General features: G+C 42.2%; 1 long non-coding RNA gene across 1 annotated transcript in view; it reads left to right on the forward strand.

Moving 5' to 3' along the window:
- Positions 1-18,183, forward strand: part of LOC109200095 (uncharacterized) — a 47,088-nt gene that overhangs the window by 28,153 nt on the left and 752 nt on the right. Inside the window, exons 4-5 of the long non-coding RNA XR_002060302.2 lie at positions 14,847-15,014; positions 17,401-17,418. This is a non-coding gene — a long non-coding RNA (uncharacterized LOC109200095). The remainder of the gene's footprint in view (positions 1-14,846; positions 15,015-17,400; positions 17,419-18,183) is intronic.

Genomic DNA, 18,183 nt, shown 5'->3' on the forward strand with positions numbered 1-18,183 from the left:
CAGACACTCTGGCTTCTACGATGGCTTCTTTGTGTCTGTTGAGTTCTGTGCAGCTGAGTTATTGAAGTCACATGGGAGGTATTTGGCAAATATTCCTGCACACATGAAATAAAATGATTTGCTTGTGGTTATGTTTTTTCTTGTCTAAGGCTTTGAACATAATTACATCTGTCATGTTTCTGATAGCGTTTGCATGCATGGATGTCATCATTCTGTCTGTAAACATGTTGGCTCAAAGATTTATGAATGAATCCTTACAAAACTGTGCAGGGGTGTAGACTGGGGTCGTATTACCAATCTGTTAACATCTGGCTTACATCGGCCAAGGTCTTCAAGGTCAACGAGCTAGCTGCATCAGTGGCTAATGCTAAGTCACAGGTTATGTGCCCAGAGATTCAAGTAATGAGTAATATAGGGGATTACAATTGCAAAAAAGTAATTAGATTACTTACTTTCACGCTGCGTTACTGCGTTACTAAACCGTGATTTTGTTTGTGAGAGTGTCTCATGACAGTGATGTCCGACTGTGCCTGTTGCTTTATTATGTATTCAGGTTGTATATCATGTTTTTAAAAAGTAACTAAGTAATAAAGTAACTAATTACTTTTGAAAATGAGTATCAGTAAAGTAACAGGATTACTTTCTTGGAGAAGTAATCAGTAATTAGTAACTAATTAGCCAAATTCACAATAAGTACAGATTTTCTGTTGTTGTCAGACAACCAGTGTTGTGGTTGTTAATGTAATGTAAAGTAATATATTGGACATTACTCATTACTTTTCTTAACAGTAATGCAGTACGTTATTTAAATACTCATGGAGAGAGTAATGCATTAGATTATTCATTACATGAATGACCTGAAACACATTATTACCAGTAAACTGGTAATAATGTGACAGTTTTCAGGTATAAACAAAAAGCTGCCAACAGAAGGATGAGAAGCAGACAAAGAGACTCAAAGTGATCATTAAAGAGATTGTGAACAGGTAGAAACGGAGGCCTGACTGCTCATCACCGCTTTGTTATTTGTTGACGACCAGGGTCTCGTTGCTGAGCTGAGGTGCTGGCCCTGATATAATGATGATTGCTGTGATCGGCCATTGTGGACTCTTAGCGACAAATTAATTCGAGCTGATTAAGTTAACTGTGACATGTTATTTTCTCTCTTATAGCTAAAAGTTGCTCCATTATATTTGGCCCTACTTCTGTGGACACGTCCTATTTCTTAAAGTACAGCGTTTTCACCTTCACTACATCCGTTTGTCTTGTCATTTAGAACGCATTGCAGAGAGCTAGAGCTAGGGGGAGGAATGCTGACATATTTCAGAGCTTTCAGTCTCACTGACATTTTATCTCTCTTCTTTGTTATCTTGATTTCTTTCGTTTCATGACTCTACATCTGCAATTCAAAGCTGATTCCAGTCTCATGGCTCATATTGACATGCTGTCTCTAATCCCTACCCTTTCTTTCTCCTGTGTACTGACAATAGTTCAGTAATAAACAGAGACAGGGGGAGATTAGTCAGGTTATTTAGAGTGTGTGTGTGTTTGCTGACAGGGGGCTATTTATTTGAAAAATGTGGACTGATGCACTGCCATATGGTTTATGCATAATATGTGTGTGAAGTAGGTGTTTGGTGGTTTTGGATGAATTGTGACTACTGCCCATACGCCAAGAAGCTGTTGTTTGGCCTGTGTTGTGAATTCACTTTGGCTTTGGATTCAGGGTCACCTGGTCCAGCCCTAACTATATGCTTTAGCAAAAAGGAAAGTTTTAAGCCTAATCTTGAAAGTAGAGATAGTGTCTGTCTCCCGAATCCAAACTGGAAGCTGGTTCCACAGAAGAGGGGCCTGAAAACTGAAGGCTCTGCCTCCCATTCTACTTTTTTTTTGTGATTAATATTTTTATTGTATTTTAGAACACTACAGTCCACTGTAAATACAGATCACATCACGTTAAAGAGAAACAAAACATCAGCAGAACAGTAGAGAATAATACAAAAAACCCCAAAAAACCCAAAAAACCAAAACCATAGCCAGCCTTGACTACGTGGGTCTTGCTGCGTGCCACACTCTGAATACTTCATCAGAATTCCAATATCTATCTCACTCTAAGTTCTAGTCTGATCCTTTTATTCTGAACAGATATGGATCCCACTTCTGGTGGAAGCTCTCCGCTTTATTCAGAAGCCTGTATGAGAGTTGTTCTAGTGCAGCGAGTCTTCCTAGTTGAATATGCCATACAGAGACAGGTGGGGTGGAAGGGGCCTTCCAGTGGGAGATAATGAGTTTACGGCCCAGCATCAGTGCAGTCTGTACCCACTCAGCAGCCTTAAGTGGAACATGTTTAAGGAATGATGGGTCCCCCAAAACGAATAGCCTTGGTGAGAAAGGAATATCCCATCGTATAGTTGATGTGATAAAATCATGTATCTCAGTTTAAAAGATTTGGGTTCTAGGACAGCTCCAAAACATATGGGTCAATGTGCCCACCCCAGTCTGACATCTCCAACACTCAGGGGACTGTATGAGGTTCGCCCTGTACAGTCTGTGTGGCGACCAGTAAATTCGGTGTAATAATTTGAATTGGATTAGTCTCGTTCTAAGTTCCCTGGACACCTTTTTACTATTCTGCAAAATTGTAGTCCATTCCTGATCTGTAAAAACCACACCAAGGTCAGCTTCCCAAGCTAATCGGAGGGCAGGTAGCCCTTTACTCGTGCCCTTAACAAGCATTGAGTAATAATTAGAGGCTTCATGACCTCCCCCAAAGAGTTTTTTGATGTAGCTGACATATTCGATGATTGGAGGTGATGTGGAGGAAGAACCAAAGGTTTTGAGCAGTAACTGCTGGAGCTGCAGGTACCTCCAAAACTGACTCTGTGGCAACTGAAACTGCACTTTAAGGTCATTGAAGGACTTGAGAATTCTCCCCTGATACAGGTCTCCAAGAACAAGTATCCCTCTCTGGACCCACAGCCTCCAGAAGAACGGAGACTTATTAATGCAAAGTTTCGGATTGAGCCATATGGAGGCCTCAGTATGGAGGTGGGAGTTAAAATTTAATAGCACGGCCACCTTCTTCCATGTTGTCTGCAGGAATGAAAGAATGGGATGGGTTTGTATATCTGGTGAGAGCTTGGTGGTTAAAATGTGCATCGGGGGGAGTGGTGAGCACAAAGCACTCTCAAGGCTAAACCATGGGGGGGCTCATTCTGGAGGGAGAGCCCAATGAACCATGTGTCTCAGACTGAAAGCATAATGGTAAAACAGTAAATTTGGGACCCCCAGGCCACCCGAGTCCACTGGTTGCTGTAACTTTTTAAGCTGTATTCTAGGACGTCTGTTATTCCATATAATTTGATTGCATAATCTATCAAATTGATGAAAATATTTAGATGGGATTTTTAGCGGGAGTGTTTGTAGTAAGTAATTAAATTTTGGAGCACAATTCATTTTGATGATGTTAACTTTACCCCAAAGGGTGAGAAACAAAGGGGACCATCTAATTATGTTGGTTCTGAACTTGTCCAATAGAGGTTCAAAATTAGCCTGAGCTATGTTAGATAACAAAGGGGGGAATGTAATGCCCAAGTATTTAATACCAGTCTGAGGCCAGCTGAAATCCCCTGGCTGGAACAGGGTTTTGGGGCAGAAGGCTGTCACAGGGAGCACTTCAGACTTTGACCAATTTACTCTATATCCTGATATATTAGAGAACCGGTTAAAAATTCTTAAGAGAGCAGGTAGAGAGCATTCTGGCTGCGATATCAGGACCAAAACATCATCAGCATAGAGCATCGATTTGTGATTATTATTGTGGTCCTGGATACCTGGAAAATCAGGGTCTCTACGTATTGTCGCTGCCAGAGGCTCTAAAGCTAGAGCAAAAAGCAGAGGACTCAGTGGGCAGACCTGTCTCGTACCTCTGTGGAGGTCGAAGGGCTGTGATATAATACGGTTGGTTAGTATTGATGCTCTTGGATTGTTGTAAAGAAGTTTGACCCACCTTATGAATTTTGGGCCAAAGCCAAATGCTTCCATTACACAAAATAGAAAGTGCCACTCTACCCTGTCGAATGCTTTCTCTGCATCTAGGGAGAGGGCTATAGCTGGAGAGGAGTCCCCCATAGAAGATTTATTCTGGATTGCCCACATAATATCAATTAGGCGTCTAATGTTATCGGCAGAGCTGCGAGTCCAAATAAAGCCGACTTGGTCGGGATGTATTAGGTAAGTCATGACCTTATCTAATCTGGTTGCTAGGACCTTGGCTAGAATTTTGCAGTCGCAATTGATCAAGCTTATCGGTCTGTAACTCTTACAGTCTAGCGGGTCTTTGTTTTTCTTTAAGACAAGGGAAATAAGTGCCTCTGACAGTGTTGGTGGCAGGCTGCCCTTATCCAGGGCCTCCTCATACATTCGCAGGAGTAAAGGGGAGAGCTCCTCTACAAAGTTCTTGTAAAATTCTGCCGTGAACCCATCCAATCCAGGGGCCTTGTCAACTGGGAGGTTTTTGATTACCCTTAAGATCTCTTCCTTTGAAATTGGGGCATCCAGGGAGTCCACCTGTGTCTTAGAGAGAGTTGGGAATTTGAGGGGGTAAAGAAAACTGTTAATTTCCTGTGAGTTCGCTTGTACCTCTGAGGAGTACAGTTGCATATAGAAGTCTCTAAAGGCCTTGTTCACTTCAGTAGGTTTTGACACCATAGTGCCATCCTGTGCTCTAATTGCTGCTATGATAGTCTGAGCTTCTTTTTGTTTAATATATCTTGCAAGCAATTTGCCAGCTTTATCTCCATCTTCGAAGTATTTCTGCCTAGCCCAAAATAGGGAGAACTCCACTTTCTGAGTCAAAATCGAGTTAAACTCATATTTAAGTCTAGTTAGGTGGGTCAGACTCGCTGAGCTCATGTCTGCCTTAAAAGCGGCTTTAGCTATGGCACTCTTCCTCTCCAGATCTACCTGCTTCGTCAGAGCGACTCTTTTCTTGTATGAGGCATGCTGGATAATGAACCCTCTGGTGTAAGCTTTAAAAGCTTCCCATGCTACACCCGCACTGGGAGCTGTAGAGAGGTTAATTTCTATATAAGAATTAATCTGCTCTCCCAAAGACTGGAAAAAGTTGGGGTCATGCAAAAGGCTTGAGTTTAGTCTCCATCAGGGAGACCTGGGAGGGCTATCAAATGAGCCCAGATGCAGGAGCACCGAGCCGTGGTCAGAAATGTGTATACTACCAATAAAGCAAGACATTCCTGAGGGCATGATAGAATTTGACACAAGAAAGTAATCTATTCTTGACAGATCTCCAAAAGTTGATTCTGTTCATCTGGACGTAGCGTTTTGTGGGAGAAACGTTTCGTCACTCATCCAAGTGACTTCTTCAGTCTCAGCTGACTGCAGGGTTCCCCAAACCTTATAAACAGTACATTTGCATAATGACTGAAACCAGCCCACTGAAGGAACAATGGGCTGTGAGGTCAGCCCATTGTGGAGATTTTGGAGATTTACCTTCCTGGATGATTGAGAATGCATCAAGAGATATTCTTGACAGAGCGTTGTGGGGGGCAGAATAAAAGGTGTAATCTCTTATGGATGGGTTGAATGCTCTCCATATGTCTACCAAACCCAAGGTCCTACACATTTTTATAGCAACCGAAGCTGATCTAGAGTGTCGCTGTGAGGGAGTGCTTCGATCCAGTATATCATCCATGACCAAATTGAAGTCCCCTGCTATCAGGATTGGGTAGTCGCCCATGTCACTAATTTTGCATTCCAAGTTCGCAAAAAAGGTAGGGTCGTCAATGTTTGGTGCATAGATATTACTTAAAATCATCCTGTGGGCTTGAATCTCAGCCAAGAGTAGCAATGTCCGCCCATCCTCATCCCTAACCATCCGAGTGCATTTAAACTGTAGCCGCTTATGAATTAAAATTGCTACATACCTGACCCACCCAATCACGGCAAAGTTTATCTGACTCTCGGGGGGACAGGCGAGTCTCTTGAAGAAAGACAGTGTCAGCTTTTTTTGATTTGATAAATGTCATGATTTTCATTTTTTTTGATCGGATGGTTGAGGCCCTTTACATTCCAGGTCATTAAGGTAAGGGCCTTTTGGTACTTATTCGCCATCATGCAGTATGTATCTGACATACAACAGTGGGATAGTTTATTATTAGAACCAGGAGTTCAGTATCGAGTGTACAATATTTGGAAGGCTGGCAGTAAGTAAAATAGGGGGGTGCCAGGAGTTTTCCTGTATTGCAACTCAGGTCGGAATAAAAACGCTCAGACAGGTTTAACGTGTACACGGGTGAGACTCAGGGAGACTCGCACCGTGCAATAGTTGTCAGCCTTTTTATTCATAGCATTCTCAGAGACGTACAGCAAGAGATAAAATAGAACTGTGCAGGCTTCCTGTTGAGTCTGCACTTCCCCATTTAAGTGTAGCTTCCCCATTTAAGTGTAGCTTCCCCATTTAAGCTTAATACTGAAAGAGCAAACATATTTAGATAAAGAAACGTACTTTTAAGCATAACATAATAAAAATCCCAAAATCCTGAAATCTTTTGACATTCCCACCTGTTGTTTGATCTTTCCTTCTATATATGTACATAGCAACCACTAACAGTGCATCAGTCTATGGTCACTTGTAGACATTTTTAGCCAAGACATCATAAAATAGTGGGTTTTATGAGTATGTTATATCCAAATGTCTGTCTCATTATCATCTTCATCATTCTGTGATAGGGTGATGTAAGCATGAATTGAAGCAGAATAACAGTATTATAACACCAACAAAACAAGTCCTTTAATCAGCAGGGACTTCCAAGAGCCGCTTAAAAGCCACGTAAGCCAGTCTTCTGTGTTTGCGGCATAGTCTCGTTGTTGTGCATCCCGAAGTTGTCTGAGTGTTTTCAGAGCATCAGTCATGTTCGGTGAGTGCACATTATCTGGAATGTATGTGCAACATGTGTTGTTAAAGAGAATTCTCCTTTCTCGGCGAGAATTATGTCCAATGCTACCCTGTGTTGCATTACTGCAATGCACAGAGCGTCAATCTCCTGATCCCATTCGTCGTTGAATTTACATGAAGCATTCAGAACCTTTTGTCTTTCAGTCCAAAGTTTAAATTCCTCTGGGACATCGGAACCCCATATGGAATCATGCTGCTTGAGGTCTGGGGTGCTTCGTCTTTTCCTTGTTGTTGACGTTGAAGTTGACATGGCGTCCATGGTTATCTTGAAAGTGTGGTCAGATATGAAAATGGGAGCGCACTGACCTGTCCAATTCCCAGGAAGGATATCCCAGGCCATCCCTTGCACCCAGAAGGTGCCATTTGAGATGTTGCTGCTCTTCACGGGCCCTCCAGGAGCGTGTGTCTGTACTGCTTTGCAGTTGGTGGTGGTGTTTCCCATTGGCGTGGATCCGTTCTCTTGGCGGTAGCATAGGCTGTGGCTCAAATTCCCATTGTTTTCAAGAAAGACTGGGAATGATTTAGCCTTACTTCTGTGCTTCACTTTCAGGTCAACCCAGAACCATTCGTCACATGTGCCATTTCGTAGTCGTATCTGGAGAGGTTCCTCATGGTTGACCACGATTCCCTGGAATTGATGCCCACGGCTGGCGTAGCTTGCGGCACACTTTGCCTGAATTATGTCCATTCCCTTCGCATACAAGGTGGCGTATTGTGTTGTTGGGGGCATATAGGAGCAAACATAGCAGTCTTTTCTGGGTGTGCTATCATGTATATATCGATACCATGCGTTGTTCATCTTCTTTCTTTCGGGTGAGTGTTAAGAAACTCACCAGGAGTGCAACATTAGCCACTAGGAGGATGAGTGTCTTCATGATGACCAGACACACCTGTGACCTCTGATGAGTAGACTACTGGCAAGAAGAAGAAGGCGGGGTATACCCGATCAGCCCTCCCTCCACCAATAGATCACCATACAGGAGTTAGGGGTGTCGGCGTCTAAACGTTTAGGTTGTCACTCACTTTTTTGCAGTGGCTTTGATGGATCCAGGACGGTCTTTCTGCTATTTTGCAGGCAGTAGGTGTGGTGAGTAGCACTTGATAAGGACCTTCCCACCTTGGTGAACTCCAATTTTTCCTTTGGAGCACTTTGATCAGGATCCAATCACCTGGTTTCAACCTGCAAGATACTGGAGAGATGTCACTCGGCAGTTGGTTGTTTAGAACAATCTCTTTATTTTCAAGTAATTTAGTCATCCATTCGGCTAGTGTAGTTTCTCTTATTGACTTATCTATGGGCTCACTTGTAATTGGTAGTGGAAATGGTCTACCGTGAATGATTTCAAAAGGTGTGAGTTTCTGAGAACTTTGTGTCAGTCTCATCCACATTTTTACCAGGCCTATACACTCAGGCCATGGTCTCCCTGTTTCTTCCATGCATTTTCTCAGTCTCTGTTTTATTGCCGTTAGTTCTTTCCACCAGTCCGGCACTCTGCACTTCCACCAGTGCACAGTGATGTTTGATGCTAAATCCTAGTGCTTCAGAGACCTTACTGATTACTTCATTAATAAAATGTGTCCCATTGTCTGATCAATCTTATCAGAGTGGGGATACCACATATTGGAATGAAATGGTTGCACAAACATTTTGCTACTGAGATGGCGTCTGCTTTTTTACTGGATAGATTTCTGGCCATTTTGAGATCACGTCTATGATCACTAGAGCGTATTCTGAGCCTTGGCATTCATTTAGCTCAATAAATCCCATGTGGATTGTATGAAAAGGATGAGGTGGTGTGCATTATGCGCATTATGTGCATTATGTTTTTGGCAAATCATGCATGTTCCGACAAATTTCCGAAATTTTATCTACCACTCCTACCCCCCCTCTTGTTGACAATAATGCTGCTGATATGTGTAGGGACTTTGGTAGTATTGGTTTGCTATTACAAGTCATCAAATCATTTTCTGGCTGTGCTCCACCTTTTAACCACCTCTTTTGTTCTCTAGTTGGTGCGGCTTTCTGTTCGTTTATAAGCACATCTAGTGGTATTTGCATTGAGGAGTCAGACATTAATGTGTCTATAGTTTGTTGTGCCGCTGCTTTTGCGGCTTTGGTCTGCGAAGTTATTGCCTTCAGTGACCTCTGAACTGTTTTGGCAATATAAACACTTCCAACAGTGCCTTTAAAAGATTTCCATGTTGCACTGCCAGAAGAGGTAACCATCCCCCTATTCTGCCAGCTTTTTACAAAATGATGCACAGCAGCAAAGACATACTGGCTGTCAGTGTATGTGTTTATGTCTCGGTCTTCATGCAGTTGACAGGCACGTATGACGGCCGTGAGTTCTGCACTCTGTGCAGAGTGTGAGGAAGTTAGTGCTTTTGCTTCTAAAATCGTGTCTACTGTGGTTACCGCATAACCTACACAGTTCCGCCCAAGGCTACTTTGTTGATATCTACAAAGATATCAACGACACCAGCCTGTGGGGTGCTGTGAAGGTCAGCGCGTGATACAGCATACAGCAATTCTGATGTGTGACAGTGTAAGCTCATAGCTCACAGCTCTAAAACTAGGCATCAGCAAATCATATGCCCAAACCATTAAGTGTCACTGTGATCCACAAGTATGATCACAAATTTGTTTTCCAAACTTACTAAGCAAACAAACAAAAACAAAACAAATTGCCTATGGCATCAAGGCTTTGCGTTCATATTAATTGAGTGTAAGCTGCTTTCTTCATTGCAAGTGTTTATTACAATAAGGTTTAATTCATGCATCTTATCACTGAGTTCTAAATTCAACCTCTCTCCTCACACACACACGGTTTCCTGTCACCGACAGGCACACATTTCCTGTTTCTGCAGACTCTGTCTTTCATTGTATTTATAGTCTAAAAACCCTCTTTAATTCTACTAAAAACAATCTAAATCTCTTGATCTAAAAACGATACACCTTTATTTCACACACACTTTTAAATTGAGCTCTTTCAGACATCAGGAATCATCACACACACTGCCTATTCTCTCAAACTTCCACTTGTTCACTCACTCCACTATGAACCTTTGTAGTATTATACTTACTAATTCTTTATTATTTTTGTACAGATCACACCCAATCACTCAAAACCTACCACTCACAGCATTTACACAGTTAGAATCACTCAAAATATGCTTTCATATTGTAATGAATTCAAACTCCATTTATACAATTGTAGTGAGCAAAACCAGCATCTCCATGCGCGTCACCGCTCCTCATTAGCTTGGTAGTGTCCACATATTTATTTAATTCAGCTTCTCAATCTTGTAGCTGTTGTATACAGGGTTTGGCTCATTAGTTGTTAGTATAGGTCTTCATCTTAACAAAGTCCCATCTAAGATGACAGGTTTACAAGCAGGTCAAGTGTCTCTATGCACCTGATTAGTGTGGTTAATTCCTTATTTTCTTCATCTCATATATCATTGTACTGAGTTTGAGCAAACCTTAAGCTTGAATCAGACTACTTTTAACAATCTTCCACCTCACATCATAACTGACTGAGGTGCCTCTTCTTATTAATAGTATGTCATTATTAATGTTATCATTGTATTGTTTTTCCTTTTTTATAACAGCAATAGTATATTACAATACACTACTACTAATATACAATAGTATATTAGTTTATATTTTATTATGTATCCATCACGGGTCTGTGTGAATCTGCAGCTTCACACCTTCCCAAGCTGGAGACATTTTCCTTGGCTGAACAATGACACAGCCGTAATATACCTCACGCATCTCTCTTTTTATTTGATATATTTTCGTGTGAATTATCTGGTTTCATGCATTCTATTCATTCTAGGCACGGTCGTCATGCCAACTATGTTTCATTGTTAATACCAGTTTACAGGTTGTTAACCTTCCTATTATCTCCCATTATCATGCTTATCGCAGATAAGCTCTGCTCTAATTTAAGTTAACCTTAATTTAACCTTTTGTTTATTCCACTTCATTCCACTTTCCATGCTTTAAAATATTACAACTCTTGTGTATGGTTTGATTTCTTTTGAGCATCCTTTTCAGTATTTATTTCTCCTTGGAGGGATTCTTATAATTTAGTCAATGCGGAGGGGCTACATTTTCCCTCCCATGTGGGGGGTTTAGTTTGTTTAGGATTCCTCCGTCTACATGCACCAATTTGTCCGGCGCCTGGACATTTTTCTCTAACCACTGCTTGTCAGCAGTGAGTTTTGAAGCTTCATTACCCATTTTAATCCTTTTAATTTTAACACTTTACAACTACACAACTGCGGCACCTTCTCTGGCACGAGAATCGAGAGAGGTAGTTGACACGGCCTTCTACTTTCAAGCTATTCTTGAAAGCGGTGTCACCTTTACGTGATGAAACACGACCTGTTTCTCTCTTTTCACCAGTACTTGGGTGGCCAACAGCAAACAAAATAGTGGAATAGTTCAGCCTCCTTATTGTGCTGTAAAATCAACTTATTCCACCAACAAAAATAAAACAACAACAATACCTTTTCAACGCGTACTACGTCTTACGGACCAGGTTTATCTAAAATAGCTTCCAGCCCCTTTTTCAGGCGAGCGTTTACTTTTAGGAATGCTACCAACCCCTCTGGGCGAGCCGAGCCTAGACGTTTTACGTGAGGTGTCTGAGTGTTAATATTCACCTGGTTGCTGATTCACTGCCGGTCTCTCAGGTTTACCTCATCGACCCCCACCGCCGTGGACCACTTATAAGAACGCCGGCCAGAACCCGAATTCACGTCTCTGGACTTTATCCTGTACCTGGACAGGAGCTGTCGACAGACTTCAGCGTGGGCTTCTCACGACGGCAGGACTCGATGAGGCTTTCCTGTGGGGTCACACAAAAGTGCTGTGTCCCATCCGGCTCGAAGGACCAAGAAATGCCAGGAGTTTTCCTGTATTGCAACTCAGGTCGGAATAAAAACGCTCAGACAGGTTTAACGTGTACACGGGTGAGACTCAGGGAGACTCGCACCGTGCAATAGTTGTCAGCCTTTTTATTCATAGCATTCTCAGAGACGTACAGCAAGAGATAAAATAGAACTGTGCAGGCTTCCTGTTGAGTCTGCACTTCCCCATTTAAGTGTAGCTTCCCCATTTAAGCTTAATACTGAAAGAGCAAACATATTTAGATAAAGAAACGTACTTTTAAGCATAACATAATAAAAATCCCAAAATCCTGAAATCTTTTGACAGGGGGTATGGAAATAAGTAAAAATAACAACTGATAGACATTTAAACAAATGTGTCTGGGGTGACCGAGAACACTAGTCACCCTCAGGCGGGCCATGGGCCCCAAAAAACAAAACATAAACTTTATGGTCCGCGACTCTAACCAGTCGAACAGTCATAAACAGGACCCGTCGCCAGCAGCAGCAGCATAACAAGTCAATGTAATATGAGGGGAGCAGTCATTCCGGAACTTAGCCACCCGAACACACCTCTATGCAGGTTGGTTAAAATTGTCCTTTGGCAAACTGAGAAGGGCTTTATAATAACTGAATTACTAAAACAGGAGTTTAATAGACTTAGTGAGCTTCACTACCAAGCAGTATTCTCAAAAGTAGCACAACTGAATAAATCAAATCAAACCACAAAGCCCTATAATATTGAAATGAAACAGTTAGGAGGTGCAAAGTATATTGTGTATAGCGAGTTAATTAACGCTAGAGCAAAAAAAAGAAAAAGGGGTAGTGCTTATAAATCCAAGCTCTTGACTGTAAATAGCACCCTTAAGGTAAAGACAGAATGTAGTCCTGGGCTTTTTTTGGGTCGGTAAACTCACGTTTGCCCTCCATCATTTTCAGCACCAGCACCGCTGGGAACAGTAGGGAGAACTTGATCTTCCTTTCATGCAGCAACCGTTTGCAGGGATTAAAAGCCGCTCGTTTGTCCGTGACAAGTTTGGAGTAGTCAGGAAAAATCATGATGCGGTGGCCGTTCCAGCTCAGCTGCCCTAGCCTCCGCGCAGCTTCCACGATCCGTTCCCTGTCCTGGAACCATAGAAATCGGGCGATGGTAACCCTCGGGGGATGACCGTCAGGTTTGCGTCTCACTAGGCTGCAGTGTGCGTGGTCAATCTCCAGCCCGCCAGGGAAGTCGACCTTCAGGAGTTGTGGGATCGTGTTGCGCACGAATATCATAGTGTCCAAACCCTCGCAGCCCTCTGGAAAGCCAGCAAAGCGCAGGTTGTTTCTCCGTCCTCTGTTTTCGAGGTCGTCTAAATTCTGTCGTAGAGCGTTCAGCTCATCACTAGTAGCAGGTGGATTTTCCTTTAGCGCTCTGCTAGCATCCTCCAGGAAATCCAGGCGAGACTTAGCGTTGCTTATTCGGGTAGCCATATCCGCTAGCTTAGCCTCCACTGCCCTCGTAGCAGTTTGGATAGCATTGAGTTTGCTCTCTTGTGTCTCGGAGGTTTCCTTAAGCAGTGCATAAATACTTGCAATGTCCTTGGCCATTTGTTGAGTTGTAGCAGTCTTGATAGTATCCGACACTGAAGGTGAGGCGGGCGCACAACATTAGCCTTCGCCAAGGTTTCCTTGCTAGCGCCTTCTTGCCGACGAAGCGTAAGTTTTTGAGGGTGACTCGGCATTATGAGCTTTCACAAAGAGTCTTAAAGCCTCCCACCGTCTTGTGATGATATTTCTAGGTGTTGTGTAGCGTAATGTTCTATGTCTAATGCAAATTAGCTGCCACTGCGACGGAGCATCCCCATTTAAGCTGCCATCTTGACCGCTTACGTCACCGGACTCCCTCCCATTCTACTTTTAAATACTCTAGGAACAACAAGTAGGCCTGCAGTGTGAGAGTGAAGTGCTCTAATAGGGTGATATGGTACTACAAGGTCATTAAGATAAGATGGGGCCTGATTATTTAAGACCTTGTATGTGAGGAGCAGGATTTTGAATTCTGGATTTAACAGGAAGCCAATGAAGGGAAGCCAATACAGGAGAGATACTAACTGATCTCAGACCAGTGAAAGCAGAGCCAGTGGCAGCGTACCTCGCACCCTGCTGTCCCATCAGGTTACTATGAAAGACCAGAGGTTTACCCACAATGCCCTTGTGCGGACACCCAGAATGCAATGCCCAGCTCCAGTCAGCAGGACACGGTCCTGCCCATAAAAGAGAGACAGCTATAGTTTCCTATGAATATGAAACTAGCAGCACGTTGTTGTACTCACACTGTGATATCACCCTTTGGTTTTTGTCTTCATATTTTGAAGTGATAAATTGAAAGCTCCTGGTACCAACAGTCTGGTCCCTTGCATACAGTGTTTAATGTGTTAAATGCTAAATGCTGTTTATCCATTCACATATAAGACCTGCAAACCACAGTGCTTTAACGATTGTCTCTACAATATTAAGCTAAGAGGAATAATTCCCCAGTAAAGTGAAATGGGGGCTCAAATGATCTTAAATCCAAAACAACCCTTAAAGCACAAAATAAAGTTGGTAATAAGATAATGTTCAGATGATCCCTTTCCTCATTATTATTAAATTGAATTATTATGTCTGAACACTTTTCTAAACTCCTCCACATTCTGCTTTGTGAACCAACAGCCTGGCTCTTGCTGTGATAAGACTGAGCCCAGCGCTCGTGCTTGGGTTTGTTTCTAGGCTGCACTCTCTAGGGACGCACACAAGGACTCAGCTGTGAATGTAGGCCAGGCCAACAAACAGCTCTTCATGCCAGAATGGGTCTATGCAGCTACACGCTCGGCCCCCACCCCCACAACAAACACACACATACACACACTAACATGTTTGTTGTACATATACTGTCAGTCTACTACACTGTCTTCATCTAATGTGTCTCTCTTCGTCTGCCTGCTCACAGGTTATCAGCACGGCTGTCAGGACAGAGTCTAGCCAACTTTGAGGGGGCAAAGTCAGCCAGTTGGAGGGACAGAGATGTTGTGGCAGGACAAGCATGCGGCCCTGACTTTTATGTCATTACTGCTGCTACTGTGGCAGGAAGCAGCACCCATTGAAGTCCCAGAAGACCGTAAGTCACCCAATGCTACATCAACACTATACTGATGCTAGCTGTAGCTCCACACTACACTTTTCTAACAGTTATTAGATCAGTGTGATGTTTTTTAGGGCCCTGGCTTCAGCTCACCATTTAACCCTTTAAGCATATACTTCTGACACAACATGACACTGACAGTTATTTGTAAAGAGGAGAACATTTTTCAACTTAATGCAAGTGTGGCGAGCAGTGGAAGTGAATCATGCAGTTATTGTGAGTGTAGGGTACACATCTGATAGTGTTACTACTATATACTCTGCCCACATGAGCATGTGTTTGTTCATTTTAGTTTATTCTTTGGGTGAAAACTGAAAACATCCTTTGAGGGTAGGGTGGAGCTTTTGGGAGATACTTTGGAAATTATTTTGGGGGTTTGAATTTTTCAATTCTCTTCACAACAAAGTTCTTAACAGCAGCCTCATCGACACCAAAACCAACTAATTTGCATCCTAGTTTAAAATAGTTTTCAGGACGTTCCAGTGCATCCGTCTCAGTATACTAATTACTGTGAGAAATGATGGACATCTGAGTCCAGCTAGTGCGTTTAAGTACTAAGAGTCTACACAATAAATGTTCTTTATTGTACCCCGCACATAACACTTTCCTCTGTATATTTCCTTTGGTAAAGTGCTGTAATAGTATGTTGTCTCTTTGTCCCACACGGCTTGTCCTTTCCTGGCATGTGAACTCACTACAGGTAAGTCTTTATCCACTTTTCCTCCATTTGATTTGACCAGAGTTCCCACTCCTAGGTGTCAGGTTTATATTATTGGATTGTCATTTATGCTTAGAAATATCTACTCATATATGCTTAGAGTTTTATAAACAATGTCATGTTGATAGAGGTTTGATCCTTAGGAGTCTGCAAAGACGTTGTGTGCATTCCTGAGTGTTCTAGCATACACACTAACATCCTACGGTCATGGGAAGAGGTCGTATCTTTTCTTGCTGATATATAGTATAGCAAACACATCTATATCTATTTTAGTCTAAGTGCCTTTGTTTAGATGAACTGCTGGACTTCCAGACCAGCAGGTTTAGGGAAGTCTTTATGGGGTCACATTCTGACCCCCCCCCCCCCCCCCCCACACACACACACACACACACACATACCTACATACACACACAGACAAGGTACTCTTTGTTTGTATGTATACTTATGTACACGTCATATGTTAATGAACCTATGTATATTCATGCAACCTCAATAAAAGGGCAGTGTTTGTCCAGTTGGTCTTCCTCGTATACGAGAAACATAAAGAACTTTGCCTGCTTGCTGTCTAATGCTTTTTGCTGTTGTATTAAAATTCTCTCGTTCCAGCGGCGGGTCTGTGCTAGACAGACCCATCACTAGGTTTTTTAAAACAATTAATATAGTACATACTTACACATGCAAGCTGTAACTGTGGTTCTCTACTGGCCTATTCTCATGAAAACACATCAGTTCTGCTTGACAGTGGGCTCACATCTCTTGCTGTGACTGGACAAAAGTAAAGCTGTTCTACTTTTGGCTGCTCCCTTTTTTAAAGAGTCACCCTGCAGGTTTGATGTTTTTATGCCAGATGCAACCTGAAAAGCATCTGAGCATCATCTTGGGACTGAACTGGGGATCTTTGGCTTGTTATGCTAATGTGTAAACCACTATATTCAGTAATGCACTTCTAAAAAGAGAAAAAAGTACTCTCACGATAAAAATAGAATCTGTGAAGATATGTATAGATCTTATCTATAAGTCTTTAAATGTGTATATAAAAACCCCAACAAATTAGCACCTTCAAATGAAGCGTCCTATTAACACTTCCTCGAGCTTCCACCTTTTGGTGAAAGTATCTGCTGTGTATTTGATAACCTTGTACTTGTACATGTGGACCTGACTCCAAAGTTTTATATGGAGACGGATTCTCTGCAGGGAACCAAAGCAGTCCTTTCTCAAAATGATCGAACCCAGTGATGTCTGCTACTGGAGGCTCCTTTACTGAGAACACCTGCTTCCATACTACAGATAAATGTACCCACATGATAGTTTCTTGAAATGATTGGCTCTGCTCGTGCTTGTCTTGCTGGGTTAGCTCAACATAGCAAAGCTACAGTGACATACTTGACAGAGCTTGTTGTAGACAGTCACACTTACATGGAGTACTTCATAATTAAAAGACTGATTTACAATTTTTACCACTGTTAAATATTGTTGTTGACCCACTTAAAATGATCTTAGTGGGCCAGTTGGGAACCACTGAGCTGTGTATGATAACAGTTGTAACATAGTACAATATTAATGTGTATTTGTCTCTAATGTAATTAACAATCACAACTTGTGCATCTTATTCTGTTTCTCCTTGGCGTTACTTTGGACTAACAGCAAAGATCCAGCAAGACTGTAAGTGTTCTAACATGTTTTTGTCCTCACGTTCAGAGCAAACCTGCTGTCATTCACTCAGAGGGTCATATGTGGTTGTTTTAACAAAGCCAGTGGCATTTGTTAAAAAAGGTCCAAACTGTAATATTAAAACAGCGCTATGACTCCATCAACACCGTCATGAATCCTCACAAACGACCACTTAAGACCAGATTTGAATGCATCGTGTTTAAGTGCAAAGTTAAAACTCAAGAATACAATAAACATATTTTAACCTGAAACAGTCTAAACCTGGCCAAGCAGTTGCAAGTGAACGCAGAAGTATGCACTTAGTAAGCCAAAGTGAGCAGAGAGCCTTAAATGTCACTCCTGCAACATCCTCTGAATAGATGTGAGTCCACATTAGGAGGCTGCACTGTTTGCATGTGCTTCCATATCACAGCCTGGGTCTTTCTGACATGTCATTGACTTTGTTAAAAGTAAAATTGGGAAACATTCTGCTGATGACCCGACTTTGTAGGACATGCACATTTGTGATGCAGCATGTGAAAAAGTGAGCCAAGCACAAATGCAATCAAGAACTTTCTTTTATTTCCAGCCTCCTTTTCCATCTCAGCAAATATCTCTCAAACTGGAATTTATTGAACAGTTTCTGATAAACAATGCTCTATTTAGTCCCAGGTCGTCCTTGTCGAGCAAACCTCACGTAACATTTCCATACTAAACTCAACAGTGTAGTATAAATGTACTAGAGTTTTCATCAGACGTTGATTTATGGGCCTGCTG

This window comes from Oreochromis niloticus, linkage group LG5 (genome assembly GCF_001858045.2).
Source record: "Oreochromis niloticus isolate F11D_XX linkage group LG5, O_niloticus_UMD_NMBU, whole genome shotgun sequence".
In the NCBI taxonomy this organism is placed as follows: Eukaryota; Metazoa; Chordata; class Actinopteri; order Cichliformes; family Cichlidae; genus Oreochromis; species Oreochromis niloticus.